The sequence below is a fragment of the Rhinopithecus roxellana genome, chromosome 16 (genome assembly GCF_007565055.1).
Source record: "Rhinopithecus roxellana isolate Shanxi Qingling chromosome 16, ASM756505v1, whole genome shotgun sequence".
Taxonomy (NCBI): domain Eukaryota; kingdom Metazoa; phylum Chordata; class Mammalia; order Primates; family Cercopithecidae; genus Rhinopithecus; species Rhinopithecus roxellana.
In genome coordinates, this window is record NC_044564.1 from 21,153,910 (window position 1) to 21,178,163 (window position 24,254).

The 24,254-nt window shown below is 46.0% G+C and overlaps 1 protein-coding gene across 2 annotated transcripts in view; it reads right to left on the reverse strand.

Moving 5' to 3' along the window:
- Positions 1–24,254, reverse strand: part of FRMPD1 (FERM and PDZ domain containing 1) — a 144,446-nt gene that overhangs the window by 80,418 nt on the left and 39,774 nt on the right. The window contains exon 1 of one of the 2 annotated variants that reach the window (XM_030919918.1): positions 16,192–16,332. The exons of the other annotated variant lie outside the window; for it this stretch is intronic. The gene's annotated coding sequence lies outside the window, so the exon portion shown is untranslated. Of the gene's footprint in view, positions 1–16,191; positions 16,333–24,254 lie in introns of those variants that run through there. 2 annotated transcript variants of the gene reach the window in all.

Below are 24,254 nucleotides of genomic sequence, written 5' to 3' on the forward strand. Positions count from 1 at the left end.
GCACTGATGCAAGGCAAGGACAGAACCGACTGGGAGGCAGCAAAGGGCCTCAGTGAAGAAGGATCAAAGGAGAGGGGAGGCCAAGTAGGGTTCTATCAGTGACTCTGTACCTCAGAAGGCTAGGCACAAACTGGTGACTGCCAGCCTGAAATTATGCCCATTTCATTCCTTTATGCATTGAGTACTTGCACATCTCTTCAGGCAAGAAGCTTGAAAAGTCATCAAGGAGTGCACATAAATCACTAAAATACAAGTAAAAAAGAGTAAGGACCAGTGCAGAGAGGCTAGTAGAATGCCTGGGAGTTTGATGGTAAGAGATCCCATCCAGCTGTGGATAAAGTAGAGTGAGCTATCAGAGAAAGCTTTGTGCAGGAGGTGAGCAGAGCATGAGGACAGGAAAGTAAGACCTGCAGGGGGAGGGAGAAAGGCAATGGGGGCAGCACCTGGGGAAGGGCATAAAGTGCACAGAAGGGAGATGGCACTGGGCTACCCTGAAGACCAAGGTTCAGCTTAGGATGAAGACGATGAGGCATAAAACGTATGTGAAGTAGGGCGGAGGTATCGGGGTACGAGTGGCAGGTGGAAGAAGCCAGATCACCAAAGGCCCCAAGTGTGGGACTAAGGACATTTACATTTCGCTCCTAGCTGCAGTAGTCAGCATTGTGCCTTGCACACAGTAGACACTCGGTAAGTGTTAGTGGGGCAAAATGCAGGAAGGCAATTTAATTTCTGAGTAACGCAGAACAACTGTGAAGAAGATGCTCAAAAAATGCCCCCATTTTCTTTTAGCAATTTGTGTCTAGTCAGGAGAACTACTACTACCTACCTAAAATTTGCTATGTTCTGCCCCACACGGAGACCAGGGAATACTTGCCATCAGCTTCTCACCCAAGAACACTGTGAAAATTAACGATGAGGTAATGTCTGAAACGCTCAGAGCTCTTTGGAGATGTGTGGCAAAAGGCATCACTATCTTTAATATTTAAAGAGATTCTACCCAGCTCTGATCTCTTTTTCTGCAGACTAATGTTACGTCCACAGGATAAGGTGATGCCAGATTGGCCCCTAAATAAACCTCTCCAACAGACAGTGCCAATACAGGTGCATACTCCTGAGCCCCTCACATGTGGCTGATGGGGTCCAGAACCATAAGGCAGGAGTGGTTTCTGACCACCCCAACGTTGCCAAAGAATTCAGGAGCCAAGTGCATTAGGTAGAAAGTGATCTTCTGTGGGACCCCACTTTTAAGCATGAGAAAGCCCAGTGAAGACTTCAAGGGGAATCATTTTAGCAAAACCCACATCCTAAGCCAGTTAACATTTTTAGGTCTAACGCAGTGCCCGAGAAAGGAAGAAATAAGAATAGCTCCCTGGGCTCAATTACAAATGGAGTGGAAAAAATAATTTCAAAAGTTCAAGGGGAAAAAAAATCAATCTATTTCCTTCCCCCAAAGCTTTCACTTCTATAAATATACTCACACAAATGGACCTAGGACCACTCTTCCTTCTGAAAACACTACCTGTCTGGAATTTGCAAGATAAATGATGTGCCCATTTGGTTTTCCACCTAGTGATGCTCAAACAATGCTCTCCAAAACCTTCTCTCTTTTTCTTAATTGGCACTTGCTTCCCCTCTCTTATAAATGTAATACATGTGGCTGGTAGAAAATTTTGAAAGTTTTCTTTTTTAGAGAGAAGATAATAAAAATTGTCCACTAAAAGCTATAAGTTGCTAATTACCCTTCTAGTCTTTTTGTGTGAAAAGACACATTTTCAACATAATTGGGAACTTACCATATATGCTGGTTTCTGAACTGAAAAACACACTGTAAACACTTCCCTGTGTCTTTATTATTCTACAACATTATTTTTTACTTGCCATAGATAAGAGTGCCATTTTTATTTTTTTTTTTTTTTTTTTTTTTTTTTTTTTTTTGAGACGGAGTCTCGCTCTGTCGCCCAGGCTTGAGTGCAGTGGCCAGATCTCAGCTCACTGCAAGCTCCGCCTCCCGGGTTTACGCCATTCTCCCGCCTCAGCCTCCCGAGTAGCTGGGACTACAAGCGCCCGCCACCTCGCCCGGCTAGTTTTTTTTTTTTTTATATTTTTTAGTAGAGACGGGGTTTCACCGGGTTAGCCAGGATGGTCTCGATCTCCTGACCTTGTGATCCGCCCGTCTCGGCCTCCCAAAGTGCTGGGATTACAGGCTTGAGCCACCGCGCCCGGCCAAGAGTGCCATTTTTAAAGCTGAGCCCCTATTGCTGGATATTTGGTTGATTTTCGATATCTGCATTACAAATATGTTGAGATAAACATCTCTGATAGTACATCTGTAATTATTTTCTTAGGATAAATTTCTAGGAATGGCACTGCTGGGTGAAAGACTATACAAGTTTTTAATGATTTTGATATAGCCAAATTGTCCCCCACAAGGCTATCCCAATTATGCTCCCCCAGTCAGTAGAAAATTACTTCCCCCAATTACTCAGTCACCCCTAATTTATTAGATTTATAAGGGGGCTTCTGTTTGCAGTTCTTTTCCTTGCTTTCATTGCTGATTTTATTTGTAGTTCTTTGATTATTCCAGAGTCAGGCTTTTCCCCGAATGTTTAATGTCTGTAGTATATCTTAGAGAGTGCTTTTACTGTGTGCTTCTATTCATCAAAAAGTCGATGTCCTCAGATGAAGCTGGAAGCCATCCTCCAGAAAACTAACACAGGAGAAGAAAACCAAACACCGCATGTTCTCACTCATAAGTGGGAGTTAAACAATGAGAACACATGGACACAGGGAGGCGAACAACACACACCGGGGCCCGTGGGGGGTGGGGTGAGGGGAGGGAGAGCATCGGAACAAATAGCTAATGCATGTGGGGCTTACAACCTAGGTGATGGGTGGATAGGTGCAGCGAACCACTATGGCACACGTATACCTATGTAACAAACTCGCACATTCTCCACATGTATCCCGGAACTTAAAGTAAAAATAAATAAATAATAAAAGTCGATGTCCTACACCCCCTCCAGAGGGTATCTCCCCCACCCCACCACCAAGGGCAGCCCAGTGGTCTCCCTGCTCTGAATCTGTCACCCACATTTTCATCTCAGTGCCCTCCACTCCTCTTCCAGGAAACATTTCACAGTTCCAGCAGGTGAGTCAGACACAGAACTTAATAATCAGTCATTTATTCAGTTATTCATTTATTCAGGTGATATCTCTTGGGCGTCTGTCATGCTCCAGGTACCAAACTAAAACAGAAGTACAGTCAGCCCTTCCTATCTGTGGCTTCCACATCCGTGGATTCAACCAACCTTGAACGGAAAATATTTGGGGAAAAGATGTATGGATGTGCCTCTACTGAACATGTACAGACTTTTTCTTGTCATTATTCCCTAAACAATGCAGTATAACAACTATTTACATAGCATTTACACTCTATTAAGTATTATAAGTAACCTGCAGATAATTTGAAGTATACAAGAGGATATGCATAAGTTATATGCAAACATCACACCATTTTATATAAAGGACTTGAGCATCCATGGATTTTGTTATCTGCAGTGGGGTCCTGGAACCAATCGCCTATGGGATTCTGAAGGATGACTATATAAACAAAACACTATGAGAAGCCAGGAGAGGCAACGTCATGAGGTCAAAACAGCAGAAGAACACCAGAATTGAAAAATAACTAGGAGTTGTACTGGTAGATGGAGTGGGGCAGTGGAGAAGCTAAGCAAAGGAAATAGCACAAGCAAAAATCCAGAGGCCTGCTAGAGCCTTGCACATTGAATAAATGTTTTCATTACTAAGGCATGAGAACAACGAGTTGAGGATGAGACTGGAAAGTTAGCTCAAGCTGAACACCCATGCTAAGTTCACCTGCTGATCGGCCCCCTCCCCCTGCATCTCCACTCTGGCACGCAATGCCCACCTGACGCATCTCCAATGCAGACTCCTCCAAAAGACTTCCTGGAGAATCATCTTCAGCATCCATCTATCCAGATCTCTCAGCCTGGGGCAGAAATCCTGGCACTCACACCAATTTACTCAGCAATCCCCAATGAACAGATCATTCTGTTCACTGACTCTTGGGTATCAGACTTATTAGTCCAGCTAGAAAAGAAATTTCTGGCTAATGATGTCTCTCATACCCCTAGGCTGTCAACATTAGGCTAAACTTCTAAGGGACAATCAATAAAAGCCTATGGAATCTAAACAAATTAAATTGGGCAGACTAAATACAAAAGAGGGATGAGTGTGCACAGGTTGTACGCATCTGTCACCCAGACAGCTAGGAAAATTGAGACTGTCTTTGAAAATCAGCTTCTGAACACAATCATGGCAAAAGATAGATTAATTCTCTTTACACATGTGATTCTGCATCTTCCCAGACATTTCTCAGGCACACAAACAGTACTTGTTAAACTGAGCTGCGTGTCCCAAGAGCTTCTGTACATAAAGGTCAATCTATTCTGAAGACTTGGATATTTTTTTTTCTTTCCAGGAAGGCAGGAGACTAAGAGAGGAAAGAAGGTCCTTCACATAGGTCATCTCTGCTGGGATTTTCCATACTGATAATTCCAATTCAAAGCAAAAAATCCGAGTGCCACCTAGGAGGCCCTGGTCTCCATCATTCATGTTTTTATGCAGTGACAAACATTTCTAGACAGCTCCTCCCTGAGGGCAATGGGCCCATACATTGATCAAGTGGCTAGGCTCTCCCTGTTCCGGTTCAGATCCCTCAGCCCTGTATTCATCCCCTACCATAGCATTCATGATGCTGACTTCTTATTTGTCCCTACACTAGGTTGTGACCTTTATAAGGCCAAGGACTGTAACTCCATCTGTATTTGCTCCAGGGCCTAGAACATCACTTTTCAAATAATGAATGGCCATGGTTTGAATATATCCCCCAAAGTTCACGTGCTGAAACCGTGATCCCCAAAATGGCAGTGATGGGAGGTGGGGCCTAATAGGGGATGTTTGGAACATGGGAGCACCACCCTCATGAACAGAATAATGCTGTTATTGCGGGAATGGGTTTATTATTGTGGGATTGGGTTCACTCCTCTTGCCCTCTCTTTGACCTTCTGCCACGGAATGACACAGCAAGAAGGCTCATGAAAGATACAGGCCTCTTGATTTGGACTTCCCTGCCTCCAGAACCACAACCAATAAATCTTTATTTATTATAAATGCCCAGTCTGTGGTATTCTGTTATAGCAAAATGGAAGTGAGGGCAATCTGGCTGTGACATCTGTCACCCCACTGGTCACCAGGGTTGATTTGGCTGATCTGGCTGGCTAGGCAGGTGTCCTCTTCCTCCCTCACCACTCCATGTGCATCCCTCCCAAAGCTGCATGCTTGGGCAAAGAGGACGACCATCCCTGATAAAGGAGGACTGGTCTTCAGTCAAGGGTATACCAGTAGCTGTGCTCCCCTGCTAGAACCTCCAAACAAGCTGTTATAGCAACACAAAACAGTCTAAGACATGGATTATCTATCTATGTTGTGAAATTAAATGTAGTGTCGAAGCTGTAGAGGACCTTGGATATAACCTAGTCCACAGATAGGAAACTGAGGCCCAGACAAGGGGAAGCAACCTTCAAATTCACAGAGAGGTGGTGGTAGTTTGCAGGTGGAAGAGAATAAGAAACACAGATGTCAGGAATGCTGTAAGCTTGAGGAATTAGGACACTGGGGGGTTTTATGAAATTTGGAAAGGATGATAACTTGAGGCAAAATTAAACTTTGTTCCAGACAGCCTCTAACACATAGAACCAGTTTTATCTCTCTTCTCCATGACAGCCCTTCAGATAATATAAAAAGAATATTAACATTTATTGAATATTTACCGTGTGTAAGTGGAAAACAGGGACCATCATATCTTCCCTGTATCTTCTTTTCTGTAAGTTTAACATGCACAGATAATCAATTAAGAAAGCAAGTAAACAACGGGCCTCAGATCATGCAGCTGGTAAACTCAGGCCTGATGGAGTCACCTGGGCACTTCCCCCCTGCACTCTCGTGCCTCTGTGGCTCTAGTACTAAGACTACAAGGCACCAAGAAGAGCCAGCTGGCCCGAGTAAGCAAGTTCCCAGGTCAGTCTGGCCATGTCCCAGAACAACAGGCAGCAGTTTCAGGGGCTGGACATTAGGTCCACAGCCTCCCCATCGTTTCAAAGTGCAGAGAGGGGGCACCACCCCTCTGAGTCTCTGCTAGCACTTGGCTGATACAGCAAACCAACTCCAGGAGAGAATATAAGATGGAGAAACACAGAGGCCCACATATGCTCTTGACTTAGCCAGGACACTACTGATGACCGCAGAGACCAATGAAGACACCTGGGAGCCAGATGCAGCTAAGGAAGTTGTCATAGTCATGCATTCATTCATTTCATCAGTCAACACTGTACCCCTCAAGCCTCATTCTGGGCTCTGTATTGAATGAGCAGCAAGGCTCAGTCCCTGCCCAGGAAGCTCATAGTCAAGTGCGGAAGGTTACACAGCAACACCCCATCACCACACAGTCTGGGGAGTATTGCCTTGCAGAAATGAGGGGGCAGGAGGGAAGGCTCCCTCAGTCTGGAAAAGATATCCCAGACAAAGCGTTATATTTTGGTGTGGGGATATTTTGAAGTGGCTACACCAAGCAAGCCTTGTCAAAATGGAAAATCACTGTTCTTTAAACCCAGCTAGAGAAATGAGAAGTGGAGATCTCTAAGCAGTGCAGTCTGAATATCTTCCTTACTAGATGGTCCTTAAGGTCCCTGTCACACCTGAGCTTCTTCCAGTGCAGCTCCATTGGATAATGACCAGGAAGGGGGCCACCTGAGGTCAACTTTGGATATACTGTTCTATCCATCTTTCTCTTCTTTATCTCTTAGTCACCCATTAGGGCTCGGTTCAAATGCCAGTCCCTCCCAGAAGCCCTCCTAGATCTCCCTGCAAGGCATGGCCAGCCCTTGCTAGGTTCCCAAGGGTCTCTGCAAAGTGCAGTACCCTGCCCAACACTGACTTACTTCCAGCCGCGGGCGGGGCAGGGGCTGTCTGATTCATCTCTCTCCTCCCTCCCCACCTCTCCTCCCCAGCCCCCATCCCCACACAGGCCTTTCTTAGCAAAGCACATTGAAATGAGTGGAGCAGCCATCTAGGAGGATGCCCTCAGACAGGAATCCTGGAGGCAGCAATGGGCAGAGAGTCTGGAGCTGCTCAGTGTCCAGACCCTCCCAGGCCACTACCCTCCCCCTGCTTTCCCTCAGCTCCACTACCAGCTTCACCAGACCCAGCTCTTCTGCTTGCCCCTCGGCACTTTTTTTTTTTCCCCAGTGCTAGAAAAGTCAACGGCAAAGAAAGCACCACACTCCCTTTGTGGAGAAAAGCATGTTTTAGTGGGAGCTGCATTTGGAGAGCCCAGAAGCCAGCAGCAGATTGGAGATCACACTTAAAGGACCATGGAACTTCTGAAACAGGCTAGTTGTAGGGCAAGAAGATGATACTACTACGCTCTTACAGCGTTGCCAAGGAGCATTTCCTGATTTTTTACAGAGTATTTGGGCACTGAGAATATAAATAATTTCCCTCAATTAGGGGGAAAATGTGTCCCTTCTTTGTCCAGAGCACATTCACTGTGGGACCTTCCCTAAGTCTAAGAACCAGCAATGAATATTTTAGCAGCCACAGCTTCTCCTTCCCACTGATAAAGCCTCCACTGACTAGCCACAGCATGCTGGTGGAAATGAGGGTATGCAGCAGGAAGACCTGAGCTTTCTCCTAGGCAGCCTAATCCCTGAGGGCCCCACTCACATCTGTACAACAGGAGTGATCGGAAAAGCCCTGGCACCCTTCAGAGCAGCAGCCAGGATGCTGAAGGAAGGAGGAGACAGAAGACATGTGGCCTGAGGATCTGAGGCCAGTGACCCTGGAGAGCTGGGTTCAAATACAATGGAAACAAAAGGGAGTTGCAAAAGTAGAGGCAGTAGAGAGCCAATGGCTGAATGGCGGCCACCCTAAAGATATCCAAGTCTTGGCTGGATGTAGTAGCTCACACCTGTAATCCCAGCACTTTGGGAGGCTGGCGCAGGAGGATTGCTTAAGCTCAGGAGTTCCAGATCAGTCTGAGAGACATAGCAAGGCCTCATCTCTACTAAAAATAAAATTAAAAAATTAGCCAGTTGGTATGCGCCTATAGTCCCAGCAATTTAGAAGGCTGAGGTGAGAGGATCACTTGAGCCCAGGAGATCAGCAGTGCAGTGAGCTTGATCATGCCACTGAACTCCAGCCTGGGTGACAGAGCGAGATCCAGTCTCAAAATAAATAAATAAATAAATAAATAAATAAATAAATAAATAAATAAATTCCAAGTCCCAATCCCAGGAACCTATAAATGTGAGCTTATTTGAAAAAAGGATTTTTACACCTGTAATTAAATTAATGATCTTTAGACGAGGTGCTTATTCTTGGATTATCCAGGTGGACCCTAAATCTCGACAAGTGTCCTTATAAGAGTGAAACAAGGATTTGAAACAGACAGGAGGAGACAATGTGACCAGGGAGGCAGAGACTGGAGTGATGCAGCCACAAGAAATGCCAGTGGCCACCAGAAGCTGGAAGTGACAAAGGAAGGATTCCCGTTAGAGACTCCAGTGGGAGAGCAGCACTACCAACATCTCAATTTTGTACTTCTGGCCTCCAGAACTGTTAAAGGACACAGTTCTGCTGTTTCAAGCCAAGATTGTGATGATTTGTTACAGCATCCACAGGAAAAAATACAGCACCTAAGAAGTAGTCAGACAGATGAGGGATCTGAGTCCCAGAGAGGGGGCTACCCCTGGGGCCTCACCTGGGGCCACCCCACATCAACCACTGGGCCAGGACACTCGGGGCTCTCTGACACCAAAGTGCACGCAGTTCCCTAGTGGCCCAGTGCAGAGCCCAGTAGGAGGACCCACCGGGCGCTAACAGGCCTCAGGCTGTGCTAACGCAAATACAGATTGAAGTGAGGCTGCAGTGGGCTTGCTCCTCTCTGGGAGGATCAGACCCCCCACCAGCACAGCTGTGTCCCATTCTTAGCTTTCCAGGGGGCCAGAGAAAGTGGGCATTCTGCCTGAAGAAGTGAAGATGTGGGCGCCTGATCCCTGTCTTTGAAGGTCCAAGTGGCCTAACTAGCTGTCATAGGGAGGAAGAAATGGATTTTTTGTGTGGGGCTTCAAAGGGCAGGATCAGGGCCAATGGGGCAAACATTGCCGAGAGGAAGATTTTTGGCTTGAAATAATGAAGAACTTTGTAATAACCAGAGCCAACAGAGGATGGAATAGGAGGGTGGTGGGGGTTGGCAGGTCCAAGCAGAGGAAGGCTGGGTATGCTAGGGGAATTCCTGCACCACACAAAGGCTGTACTTGATCATCTCCGGAGCTGGCGGTCTTGTTTGAGGGTCTATGACTGGTAGCTAAAATATCTGGAAACATATGTGTGAATCTAGGTTTTCAGCACATAAACAAGGCACACTCTCACTAAGACACTTATTACGCAGCTTTTGCAAAGAGCTAAGTACTGAAAATAACCAGGAATGAGCTTGAGAAAGAGACCATCTATTCTTCCATCTCCTATACACAAAATGTCCCTCACCCCAGGGGGAAAGAAAGAGGCCAAGTATATATCTCCACAGAGACATCATCTTCTAACCAGACCAGGAACTAACAGCACATTCACAGGTACCAGGGGAGCCCTGGACAGTCTGGACTGGTGTCTTTTTCCAGAGAAAGCCAGAGAGAACAGAGACTGCAGCTACCAAATAAATTATTTTTAAAAGAACAAATACATGCCATCCTCATTTTTAATAATTGCTTTTCCTTTTGCATCCTTCTGAATTCTACATTGGAGCAAAGAAAACAACAAAGCAGCAACTCAGAAGCTTCACATGTGAATAACCACAAGTCAGCATCAGACAGGGGTTTCAATTGGTAGGGGAGGTGGGATTGTTATCGTTGGTTTTAATACAAACTGTAGCCTACACCCTATATTCTAGACACTCAGAGAACAGGAAGCACAGCATTTCTCAGTTGCCTGCACATCTGTCTTCTCTTAAGTCAAAAATCTCAGAGAATGATGCACTGTTGCATCCAGATGAATTCCTCTGAAGCTCTTTCCATTCAGGATTTTGAAATTTTGCCATATCACCCTTTTACTGAAGCAGCTGAGGTTCTCAGATCATTCCTTGAAAGAAGTCAAAAGAACTTTTAAATTTACCATCTTATCTTTTCCAACTTGTAATTAGTGTTTTTTTTTTCTTTTTCACCAAAACAACTAATATTAAGGGCACATATCATTTAGCAGCCAGCTTGAGAAATGATTGGTGGCCTGAACTACTTCTAACTGCTGGCAAAAAGGTCTCTAAACATCAGGTGAGTTCCTGAAAACACTGTGTCACTTAATGAAAATAATGGCTTTTGTCCTCATATCAATCTGCCAAGCACCAAGTCTGGCTTCCCACTGTCCTTCAGGTGGATAGTTAACTAACAACAACAAAAAAAAAAAGTCTCAGATTTGCAAACCTGCATAATGTAATCTGTAGTTACCAAAACAAATTTAAGCCACTGTTAGTACTGCTTCCATGAACATATATTAAGTTTAGTGCATATCTCAGGATACAGTAAAAGTACAACTACAATCACTGTGGATAAATCAAAATTTTATACATTGAATGGTATTAAGTGCATAGGTATATTTGGTGTTTGAAAGCTTTCGCTACTGATCTTTTTTACAGTTAAAGAATGCTTTTGTAATATAAACAATGATTGTCAAAAGCTTCAAGGTTCAAATTTTACATGGTATATTCCTTTAAAATAGGCACACTGAAAGACTAAATTAGAAACTCAGATTCATCTTGGAGGTTGCATCAACCCATCATCAAATGAAGGATCTACATCTTGAGGGATCAGAATGCCATGAGTGAGTTCAGCTGAGAACCATATGCAACCCCCCCCACCTCCACCCCACCCCCCAAGCATCAGCCTCATGCTTCTGGCTTGACTCAGATCATTTCAGATCTCGGGAAAATCACAGGCTTTTGTCAATCCAGTAAAGACCTGCATTAGGGCTAGGCTCTGTGAAAAGGGCTGTGGGGTATAAAGAAGAAGGACATTGCACCGGCCCTCCCAAGGGCTTTCTGTGAGCTATGGCCACATACACAAGTAACCGCACACAAAATCCTTCAAGGCTGACAGCAATGATTTCTCCATGAGAGGTACCAAGTATCAGGGGATAGTGAAATCCCTGGGATGAGAGGATCTGGAAGACAGCTTCCTAGGGGTGGTAGGATTTGAGCTTAGCCTTCAGGCATAGGCAGGACCACCAAGGCTAAAGCACACGCTAGACAGAGGGGCTAGACGGGGGAGCAAAGGCCTAGAGACCTGAGGCCAGGGGTATTAAGAGCAGGGGGGGCTGGGTACGGGGGCTCATGCCTGTAATCCCAGCACTTTGAGAGGCTGAGGTAGGCAGATCACAAGGTCAGGAGTTCGAGACCAGCCTGGTCAATATGGTGAAACACTGTCTCTATGAAAAAATACAAAAATTAGCCAGGCATGGTGGCAGGTGCCTGTAGTCCCAGCTACTGAGGAGGTTGAGGCAGGAGAATTGCTTGAACCCGGGAGGCGGAGCTTGCAGTGAGCCAAGATCACACCACTGCATTCCAGCCTGGGCAACAGAGCAAGACTCCATCTCAGAAAAAACAAAAAACAAAAAAGAAAAGAAAAAAAAAAGAGTGGGGACAAGGTGCAGAGGAGGGGGTGTGACAGAAAGGATGGAGGTAGCCCACCATGCCTGCTGGGCTGAGGACTCGGGACTTCAGTATCCATACAGGGAAGACCCACTGAAAGGCTCTGAGGAGGAGCATGATGAGATCAGAGCCACACTTTACAGTACAGAGCACCGAAGCCTGATGCTCAGAGAGAATGGAAAGATGGGGGCATATTTGAGAGAGATTTTGGAAGTAAAAATAACAGGGCTTGGTCGCTGTTACTTTACAGGGCAAGGTCACTTGGTTCTTACTGAGTAGATTTCAGTAAGGAGGGAACAAGGGAGATGGCACAGATGATTAGCCTCCCCTGCTGTAGTTTCCAGCTTGGGAGGAGGAGGGGATGATGGCTGAATGGTACCCCACAGCAAGCGGGCAGAGCCAGTACTTTCGTACCAGGGCTGGTGACACCAGGGGCTCAGCTCCACTCCTGCTTTCCCTTTATGCATCAATGAGCACCTCCGGGGTCAGGGAAGGAGGGAGGGAAAGAGATCCTAAAGAAGGATCTACTGTGCAATGTCCCCAGAGCAGTAGCAGCAGCAGCAGCAGCAGCAGCAGCAGCAGCTCACCACACCATTCGGCCTGATCCTGCAAGTGAAAGTGCTGTGGGTGGTCATTTCTTCAAAATTCCTAAAATATATAATTCTGTATTGAAGGGGCAGAGAGCCTGCTCAGGAGTCTCCCTGATAACTGTGAGGATAATACCTGCACACACAGCCCGTCTAGTCATATATGCACCAAGCCCCTTCAGGCCTCCAGGCCTTAGCATTTGCTGTTCCTTCTGCCTGGAACAGTTTCCTCCTTCTCTCACCCTCAATTGAACTTTTATTTGGTGCTTACTATATAACTGGCACTATTCTAAGTACTTTACATGTATCAACTCATTCAGTCCTCCAAAAACCCTCTCAAGGAGGTACTGTTATTACCCCTAGTTTACAGATGAAAAAACTGAAGCTCAGTTAAAAGATTAAATAACTTGATAGTGGAATACATTTAGTTAGCCAAGGGGCAAGTATTCAATTCCAGGTGGTGTGGCCCCAGAGTCTGCATTCTCATACACAGAACTACCCTACCCTACCTCTTACAGATACAGAGCTGCACTGACCCTCACTCAGCTCCAGGCAAGACTGGCTCCCTCTCTCCTGTGGCTCTCACTGGCTCAGATAGGCCTGCCCTGACCACCCCCAAGTGGAGTCCCACTCCTACTACTTTCTCTCACATTTCCCCGCTTATTTTCTTCCCAGCCTTTGGCACACCTTGTAATTACCTTATTTATGTAATGACTTGTTCATTATTTTCTCCAACTAGAATATAAACTCCAGGAAGGCAGAGACCTTGCCTTTTGTTTCAATGTATTCTCGAGGCACCTAGAACAATTTTCTGGCAGACAGCAGGTGTTCTATGAATAACCATTGATTGAAAAAAATGAAGGACTGTACCATAGATGCTACATGGTACTACACAGGGTCATAAGGTATTGCAATGTTATTCTTCACCTTCCTGTCCTCTTTTTTTTTTTTTTTTTTTTTAGAGATGGAGTCTCATTCTTCTGCCCAGGCTGGAGTGCAGTGGCATGATCATAGCTCACTGCAGTCTGAGTGAGGCTCAAGTGATCCTCCCACCTCAGCACCTCAGCCTCCCAAGTAGCTGGGACCACAGGTGCACACCCACTACACCCAGCTAACTTGTAAATTTTTTGTAGAGATGGGGGTCTCACTATGCTGCCCAGGTTGTGTCCTATTCTTTGAAACCACTGCAAATATAAGACAGAAGGGAGCCATTACCCCGCTCCCAGCTATATGGACAAAGCTGATATATTTAGAGCTGTGTCTGACTGTCAAATCTGCACCCCCCACCCAACCAACCTGGGTTCTTGAGCACATAGTGATAAGCTTGTGTGAGGCAGGGATTGAGCCTTCTGATTAGCCTTCTGTGACCTCCCACCACCTAACAGTATTTACAGGGCATTGTCTGTTGTTGATGTTAGTATCTGATCTGAACACCCTCCAAATAACAAAAAGCCCCTGCCCCTTGAATCAGGAGGCACCTCGAGTACGCATCACATTGTCATAAGAACTCTCTGCTGGTGGTGAGGTTCAAAATCAATGCACATGCTTAAACAAAAAGCACTATTTACTCCAATGGTGGCTTCAAACACTTATTCAGCTTGCCTATGAACCCTCTGATAAAAAGAATTTACTTTTATCCAACACCTATCACATGCAAACACCCTGTTAGACACTTTTACACATGACCTCATTTAATCTTGTGAGTTTGGAATTATTATTATTCCCCTTTCACAAACAAAAAAAGTGAGGCTCGGAGGCCCAATACTCCACAGCCAGCAAGGATTCCAGCCCAGGTTCAGAGTCTCCAGAGCCTCTTCCTGCTGCCCTTTCTCTGAAGTGCTCTGCCTTCTCTGTGCTTCCACGTGGCTCACTGTTCTCATCTGTCTCATGCTTTCCCAGCTCTCACCAGTTCCTTGCTCGTACCAGCTCCTTGACCTACACATGGCCTTTCTATTCCTCACCACCTGTTGAAATCCTCTTCTTCCACCTTCCACTGTAAAGCCTTCTCCAGTATCTCCAGTTGGAATTCACCCTCCTTAGTGTTCACAGGGATCCCAGGCCATAAAGCCCAGAATGAAGATCCTGTGGCACAAGCCTCTTTATTCCTCACCAGAACCTGAGCTCCTTGAGGGTAGGGCCTGTTGGTAATTTTCATGTTTGTGCCTCCCGAATGAGTAGTGAGAAAGTGCTTGCTGAACCAATAGAGAATGAAGAGGGAAAAGACTGGTGGCATTTGAATGCATCAGAGAGATAAAAGGCTCTGGACAAATTAGCTTCGAGGATGGGGTCTCATTCAGGAAAGGCAAACTTAAGTACCACAACTCTGCTTTGGTCACCAGGCACACCCTCACCAGCTCTCTGATTTCATAATGCTTGAAACTTAAAACCAGGATGTCGAAGAAGGACATAAAATCATAAAATTACTTCTGCGAGAATCCTTTCATGGTAAGGCGTTTCACCCACACACTGGGAACACACTAATTGCAGCACAAGGGGAACAAGATATCGGGCAAAAGAATAAAGTTCTCCTTCTAGCATCTCACAGTTAACTACCTCGTGCTGGTTTTGCTGTGGCTGCGCCAGAATGCGCCGGTCCTGGAAAATATGAACTTGGCTCCTTAACCGTACCCACACTCAACACCGACCAAAGGATGCCCGAAATTGTCTTGATTGGAAATCATCTCAACCATCATCTTAGACTAGAAACAAGTAGATGCTGGCCTCTAGGTCAGGACCCCTAGAACAGTGCATTTTTTTTTTTACCCCAAACAACCATTCTGAGGTTTTTACAAAAATAACCAACTCACAAACAGAAACGCTTCCTGATCTATAAGCCACTTTGAAAACAAATCATTATGTCGTTGCATATTTCATGATGGTCCAAAGCACTGAAGAAGGCGAGCTGAGCATTCACCAATCCTCCCCATGCCTATTTTGGGACTTCCAAAGCAAACTGCAAATGCCTCCTTTATTTTCTAAACGCTCATTTGCAAGTGCTAGATGGATTCTTGGTGAAATATTGCCTCCACCCAAACTGACTAAATGCAGAGAACCGGAGGTTCCGCTTCTCCAGAGTTTACAGCTGAAAGAGACAGCGAACATCTAGTGAACACGACTTCCACCCTATTTCATAGGTGGCAAAAGCAGGGGGCACTTGCCCAAGGTCACACAGACGGTGGGTGGACGGCAGAGGAGCCACCAGAAGCCAGAGTCCTGACTCCTAACCCTAGGAGCATCCCCTGCTCCCCGAGGCTGACTCAACGACCCTCCTAAAGCTCAGCCAAAGCTGCTGCAAGTTAGCGACGCGACCCCAGAGACTCACTTCCGTGGGTTATTCCTCTCCACCTGCAATGAGTTCTGGAGCTGAGACACTCAGGGACGCCCCTCTACTCAAAAAATGACAACACAGGCATTAGCACTGCAGCTGATCGTCCCTGGCGAACCCCTTCTGGTTCAGGTGTGGCCATCGAGGACGGGCAGGGAGGGTTGGTCTGAGGTCACTCAGAAAGTTGGCACTGGCCGCGGTCGCACCTGAACCCAGGTCTCTCCCCCTCCCGCGTTGCCGCTCTTTCCACTCACTACACCATGCAGATCTCGGAAACTTAAACACACATCGCTACTGTGCAAGCAGTTCACGGTGGCAGGTCCTTAGGTAGCCTACGGACGCGCCCCCGAGCCGGGCTTGGGGACGCGAGGACCGGAGGCGGGCGCGGGTCACCCGGGACTGGTGGTGCAGGCGGAGGGCGGCGCAGAGGAAGCCTAGGCGCAGGCCCGGGGTGTGGGGACAGGCAGTCTCCCCAAAACTTTGCGGTGCCGGGACGCCTCCCTTACCTGCAGAGGCGGTGCCGCCCGCGCGGACAAGGACCTAGTGGGCTGACGCTCTCGGAGAGGGGCGGCCCCGCCCAGCGGCGGGCACAGTCGCGGCCAAGGCTCGGGCAGCAGCGCTGCTCCGGCTCGGCTCGGGCTCCGCCTCCCGCGCCGCGGCTGCAGCCGGAGGGGGTGGCCGGGCCGGGCCGCGCCCGCGCCGTCTGGCGGCGGCAGGTGCTGAGGCTGCAGCTGCGCGGCCGCCAGCTGCCGGCGCCGCGACCCCCGCCCCGGGGGAGGAGCCCCGCGCACAGCCTCCGCGGGCTCCGAGGTCCCGGCCCGCCGCAGTGGGCGGGCCTGCTCCCACCCGGGCCCTGCCTCCGCCGCCTGCCTCAGCTCACCGCCGGGGCACGCAGTGTCCGCTGAGTACCCAGGGGGAGACTGAGGCTGGGAGAGGAAAGGGACTCCCCAAGGTCACCCAGACCCGTGGGGTTGGGCCAGAACTGGAACCCCGAAGAGTTCCCAAAACGACCCCCTTCTCACGCCTTGTTTCCGCCAGGAAAAGCCCCAGCTACGGGGAACCCTGGGGGACGCAGATGACTCTGACTCGCCCCCTGACCCCCATGCCCCGCAGGTGTTGGGCTGAAGGGAGAGGGAAAGCGTGGGCCCACGTTAGGCACTGTGGACCACCTCCCCGGTCTCTGTAAACTCCTTCGGCGCTGGGAAACTGTTCTCCCAGCTTTCCTCAGCCCTCTCCAGTCACTTTCTCGGTCTCCTCGAGGGTTCCTCAAACCAGAAGCTCTAAAATGCCAGAACGCCCTGGGACTCTGCACTCAGCCCTTTTCTGACCCCCTGAGCCATCTCACCCACTCCCCTGGTTCTGGTCCTACCCTACCACCTCTCTGACCATTATACCCAAATGCGTGTGTCTATGCACGAACTATTTTCTGTGCTGAACTCTACTGAACACCTACTAGGTCCATATCCTGCATTAGACACTGGAGATACAATACACCTTTAATAAAGCAGTCCCTGTCCTCACGGAATGTACAGTCTAGGACTATTAAAATACAGTCCAGTTCCTGTAACAATAGCCCTATCCCATAGGGCCAAGGGCACCACACAGGCCTGCACTGACAGACTGAAGGCCTCCTGGAGGGGACATGCTCTAAATGGAAACCTGAAAGGCCAGTGGAATTGGCCAATGAAAGGGAGGAGTGTGGAGAGAGCCTTTCAGGTTGAAACCACAGGAACAAGGACCCCAAGATGAGAGAGATCCCACAGAGGGAGTGGCAGGAGTTGAGACATAAAGCAGGGGAGTGAGCAGGGGCCAATTCCTGGTCAAGGAGTTTGCACCGTGTTCTCAGTGCACTGGCAGGTTCATGGGAACAGTTCTAAGTAGGGATGAGGCCCCACCAGATTGGGATGTTAAATCATTCTGGGGATGGTGCACAGGCAGATGTTAACAAGTGCATCCTTCATCCAAGGGCAGTAGGGGGAGACTAGCAGCACTTTGGAGACAAGGTCTGGATGAAGGCAGGTGCTCCTCCTCTGTGACCTTCATTTCCAAATCCAGGAGTCTATCCAGAAACTCCTGAGTGGCTCCATCGCTGAAAGACCTCCTACGTAACTGCACCCAAAGCTCCCTTTTCTCTCAGTGCCCCTGCCCTCTGCCACCCAGATCCACGGGCTGAGTGAGCCTTTTGCTTTCCTTAGGGGTCTTTGCACTAGATGTAGTATACAAAGTTCTGCCCCAGGAGACAGAAGCGCCGTGAGGGTGGAAGAATCTGAAGCCATAGTGGAAATAAAGAAAACTTTTTAAAAATCAAGTATTCTGTCTCTCTGAATTATTTCTTAATTTTCTCAAAATAAAGTTTTATTTTAAAAATTAGTTTGTAGATAAATATTAATCATCAAATTACTCTCTCCAAGGCAGTTAAACACCAAAAAGCATAGCACTTGTCAGAAAGTAAGATAAGAACTATCCTCCTCTCCAGTGAGCACAAATGTTCCCCCATGGAATTTTGCCCTGTCCCCCTCCATTTCCTAGCTACCTACGTCAGTGTCAGCCTCTCTAGGTGCTGGACCCAGGCCCTGACCCCGCTCTCCTCAGATTCTCATTCTGGTCCCTCTTGCCCCTCAGCCTCTTTTGCCATTGCCCTCATGCCCCTCCTTGGCCTCTTTTCTCCCTTCACTCTCACAGAGCAATTCTATCAGCTGCCTGGTTTCAGCCAAACCTTCTGTCTTGCAAACCCAGAGACACAACTGCCTGCTGAACATCGCCTAAATGTCCCTCAGGTGCCCCAGTCTCAACAGAGCCAAAACCAAATCCACATCTTTCCCCCAAATTACCCCTTCTGCACTGCTTCTCTATCTCAACTGGTAGCAGCACCTCCTTCCTCTGGGCACCTAAACTAGAAACCAAAGGGACAGTCTAGACTCTTCCCTCTTCCTGGCCTTCATACTCTACTGGCCACTAAGTCCAACCAGCTCTGTCTCCTTAACTTCTCTTACACATGTCTCCTCCCCCTCATCCTGCTGCCCTTGCCTTCGTTGGAGCCTCACCATTTCTTGCCAAGGCTGTAGTAACCGCCTCCAGTCTTTCCTATTTTCATCCTCCACATACTGCCAGTGATCTTTTTCAACCACAGACTTGACCAGTGACTCTCCTGCTGAAGACACCTCCATTGTTCCTTCTTGATCATGCAGCAAAGTCTTAACTCCTTAGCATCACATGAGTCCACAGTGATCCTATTACCCCTGTGGCCCCGTCTCTCCTTACCCCACACCTGCACACCAAACACCTTATGTTCCTAGGGTACCTTATGTAATAAGAGACACATAACATAGTGTTAAAAAAAAAATGTAGTCTTGAGTAAAACTGCCTAGGTTCAAATCCCAGTGCTGCTGCTTTTTAACCTATGTAATTTTGGAAAAGTTCCATTACCTCTCAGTTCTCGGTTTTTTTCCTTTGCAAAGGGAGCATAATAACAATGCCTACAACCTAGGAGTGTTCTAAAAACTAAGAGTTCCTGGAGATGAAACAGCATTCATTACTCGCTACCCAGCACTATTAAGAATGCTTCTAATCATTGTATGCAGTGAGGATTACTCTACTTATTTTACAGAGAAGGAAACTGAGGCTCCAAGAAGTAAAGTCGCTTGGCCAAGATTCCACATCTTTAAAATAGCTGCACCGGGCTTCATATGAAATTCTAAATCCTATACTGCTAAATACTTTACATAAGCTATTATTGCCCTCTGGGAGGCTTCCTTGTTTTTCTAGCCTTTAACCCAACCTGCTGGACAAACTTTTCTTCTTCCTTTAAATCCTGGTCAAAAATATCTTGTCCTCCATGAGCTCTTCTCAGTCCTTGCTTTGAGCCTCTGCTATATTTATGTATAGCATACAGCAAGTTAAGCACTCAGCACACCCATTACAATGATTTGTTTACACGTCTGTCTTCTTGAGACCTTCTTGAGAAAGACAATGTCTTATTTGTCTTATTTATTTTTGCCTTCCCATAATTCCATAAATATTTATTGAATGAATGAATAAATCAACAAATAAAATATATATGTTTCTCAAGTTTTACCCTAACAGCTGTCATTGGGATATAGATTACTTTTAAGGCCGGGCGCGGTGGCTCAAGCCTGTAATCCCAGCACTTTGGGAGGCCGAGGCGGGCGGATCACGAGGTCAGGAGATCGAGACCCTCCTGGCTAACACGGTGAAACCCCGTCTCTACTAAAAATACAAAAAAAACCCTGGATATAGATTACTTTTAATCTGTTTTTGTCACTCTGAAGAGTCATTTTTGGTGAAAGGATAGCATCAAATGATCTAATATTAATATAGAACAAGATATAGCAAGAATGAAATTTCTCATATTGCTATGTGGCTGTGCCTTGTCCCTCTCTCATGGCTCTCCTTTTTTTAGTGACACTATGTCATAGCCCATAATGACAAGCTGTGTTGCATCCTAATGAGACTTCCTGACTCAAACATCTGAGATTCGAATTTATTTCCCATAAGTACCATTTCAGCTAAAAGTTTGCTTTCTCTATGGCAATGAGTATGCCATTTGTCATCTGCTAAGTGCCCATACCTTCCCCTTACCTGTATTAATCTCCTTTGCCCTCAAATACTTCTGAGAGCTGACTTAATAGTTAGCTTTTCTATACAACTTCCTTCTTAGAATGCCTAACTCTTCCTGACTTCATATCTATTGTTCCCAAAATAGAATCATTTACTGCTTCAAATTTCAGCTTTACTGTCTGCAGTGATTTAAGACAAGTTTCTATTCTTCTTCAGAATGATCAAATTCCATACGGTTAAAAAAAAAAAAAACCCTGATCCTGTCATTTTCTATGGAGTAGTGTTTTTAAGTGTTAAGTGTTTTAGATGTTAGAAATATTTATTTTGTTTACCAGAACACAAGTAAATTGGCAATTTTAATGTTTCCAGATCAAATTGATGAGAAGCAGTATGGGTGAAAGAAAGAACACTGTATGGGAAGCAGAGGGGAAAAGAGCTATAGGAGTGCTCTGCCACCGTGCCCGAGTCCTCTCACTCTTCAAGTCTCAGCAGAATGGAGGAAGGGGACCAGAATGACCTTCCAGGTCTCTTTCAGATCTAAAACGACATGATTCCTTAATGGGCCTCTAAGTGGTTATTCATTCATTCAGTCAACATTGTTGAGTGCCTACTACAGACTTAAGACTTCTGAAGTGAATCCACATTGGATAGGGGATGAAATGGTTTGGTGAAGAGTGTTATTACACCACATAAACTGATTGTATGTTCTTAATATTCAAGGTCTTATGCAGAAATATAATGAGACAGTTACATCAAGGCTTTGGTGAGCCACGACTCAGGGACTATAGAAGTACTAGGGTTATTAAAAACAGCCCTATCTGATATCTATGCCAGTACTTCTGCTGAGCTACTTGTAGAAAAGCAGTGCCCTAGAGTTCTGGACTAGTTCTGACCCTCTCTTGCTATGTAGCTATGGGAAAGTCGCATCACCTCTCTGAGCTACGCTTTACTCCTCTATAAGAAGAGGCAATTATACCTGATGACAACCAATGTACCCTGAGCTCTAAACCAAATGATTCTTTGAGATTAAGGAAGCTGAAGTGTTATCAGTCACGAAGAGAGGTACTGCTCTTGGCAAAAGAAATTGGGTGATTATCATGAGGATTATATTACCTCTTAAGGACAATTAGATTGTTGCTCTACAGAGAGAAAATTTGACATAAAAACAATATGTTCTTACTCCCAAGATTCGAGGACACCAAAGCAGACATTCACTGCTCACTTCTTAAAAACGAATTGTCCAATTCACTGCATAATACTAAGAATAGGGAGTTGAGCTAGCAAGTTCATTATCTGTGTACTGGTGAAGAGAGATAAGTCTCCCAACACCCTCCAAATCTTGCTTGACTGCTTATCACAGTCATTCTCCCAAAAATGATCTATTTTTACCTTTTTTTAAATGGTAGGGCAGGAGGATGGAAAACACGTCTCATTTCTGGATTGCTTCCTTAGCTCTCATCTAAGCCTCGTCTGCTTATATTTCTTTTCCTGTTCCTAATTGCATTCTCTGCTCCTTGATAAAACTGGTATTCGAATCTATTGCTAATGTAATGGACATAATGACTCAGTTAGAAACAGAGGATGGCAATAAGATTTTTGTATAGAATTGGGAATGATTATCACAAGTTTTAAAAAATATTCAAGCTCTTTATGTCTCTTGTCAGATGAATTTTTATCTCATTCCTCAAGTGATAAATCTTTCAGTGTTTTGAGAGACAGCTTTGAAAAGATAGGACTGGGTTCAGCATCCATTACTCTTGCCTTTTTATCTCTTTTTAAAATTCTCTCTCTCTCTCTTTTTTTTTTTTTTTTTTCCTGCTGGCTCAGCTCCTGGGAGATCAGCTCCCCAGAAGAAGGCACGTCTTGAGGTTGTGGTCAGCGTCGAGTGTGGCCCTACCCTGGTCTTGACAACTACATCTGGCCACTTCCCATAGGCTTCATTCTGCTTTGCATCTGCTGGGTGACTGCAAGTCCCCAGTGCCACTGTGCTCCCCACAGCCCCCAGCGGCAGATGCCACCCTCTCTAGTACTATTCTTTTCATCTCTTTACTTTTGCATAGCACTTTTCAGTTTGCAAAACACCAAAGACAGCAATCATCTCATTTGATTCTCTCAACAGCTCCTTGAGTTACGCAAGACACACATGACAATCCCCAGTTTACAGATAAAACTGAGGCAAGCTCAGAGAATTCAAGTGACTGGTATGAGGTCACAGAACTGGCAAATGGGATTCAGATTCAGGTTTATCTGGGAAACAAAGCTCTATTGTTGGGGAGGAAAGATGGCTGCAGTAGAACTGTGTTATAGAGAAACTTTCTAAATCACCTTAGCATGCCTACCCAGGGGGCTTCTCTGAAGATGGGGGGCCTGCCTCCTGAGCCCCTCTCTCACCCAGCTCCCTGCTGAGGGAACCCAAATTGTGAGCCATCCAGTGAATGGGGCATAGGACACTGTTGCCTATAGCCGGAGCCCAAAGGAGATTCCACACATACAATCCCAGTGCAGGACTGGCAAAGGGCGGTGTCGCTGCCACACTGTCCGATTGCAAGAAGGACAAAGGCCCAGGAGCCTGGGAAGTAGTTGGCCTCGCTAGTGAGTCTGCAGTAAAGGCTTTCAATCCTGGGCTACCTGAGGGGCCCAGCTGACCCCAGCTGAGCAGGGCCCCTCAACAGGTGAGGAAGAACTGTCCCTGCCCGCTTCCTGCACATAGGTCTGCAGGAAGACCTCTGACTCTGTCAAGACCTGCCGCTATAGAACGGAATGTCACAGGTGGGCCAAATTATCCCCTGAGAGTCACGCCTAGCCCGCACAGCATCTTTATGTGGGTTGGAAAAAAGCTTCCCCTCTCAGATACCTTTGTGAAAATGAGAAAATATGCTTCCTTCCTTCGGGCCGATGTAGCTGCACACCAGAGTACACAGCTCAGCAAGTGGACATTAGCCCCTGTTAATCCTCTCTACCAGATGCCCTTGCAATAAACAAACTACACAATGGCACACAGCAGCCCAACCCCACCCTATTAATTCTAGGAGTGTCCAAAGATCCTAAAAGCCTCTTCCACCTCACCTCAGCCTGGTGGACCCAGCCAGGTAGCTTTGTTTACCACCAGGCCACTGGAGAAGCATCCTTCTTTCCTTTCATGATCGCTGAACTATTGTACCCAAGAGGCCACAAAAGTCCAACTTGCCCAGGTGTTGATGTAAGTAGCCAAAGCAGATCAGAGATTATTTAAGGGGAGTCAATAGCTTGAAGGAGCACAATCAAGATGAATAACTAAAAGAGATGAATCACATTGAGATCAATTTAATAGAAGAAAAACTAACTTTTTAAAACCAAAAATGTAAGGAGATTCAAGCAGAGGTTAGACAGAAATGATCAAAATGAGGAAAAATGGTTTTTGAAAGTCAGACACACAATTTTTTAAATTTTCAATTGTGGAAATGAAAAATGTAATGAACACCACTGAAAACTGATTTAATGATGAGTACCAAGCCAAAAATAAAAAGAAATAGAAATTATGAGTCAGAGGATTTTCAAACATTGATGAAATATCTAGAAGATATGCAAATAATAGTACCAAATGGAGCAGAAGAAAAATAACAAAGGAACAAAGCAATAACCAAAAAATAATAGAAAAAAAGACTAACCCCATAGTCTTGAATTATCAGATCAAATTTATGCACTTGAATTACCTATACATTAAATGTATGGACTTGAGTTATCAGGTAAAAAAGACTCTAATTTCTACACTGTATTAATTTTAAAACACACACCTAGAACTTCCAGTCCTAGGCATTTCACTGAAAGGGGTAAAATGTCAGGAGCAGTAGACTGGAGTAAGATATTTATGTATGGTTTAATACCTGAGCAACAACTTTAAAAACTATACAGAGAGATACAAGCAAAATTGCTTTAGATAAATCAAAGTAGCATTCTTTAAAAAGCCCAAGTAGTCCACAGGGAGACAGGAAAAAGAAAAACGAGGAGTAAG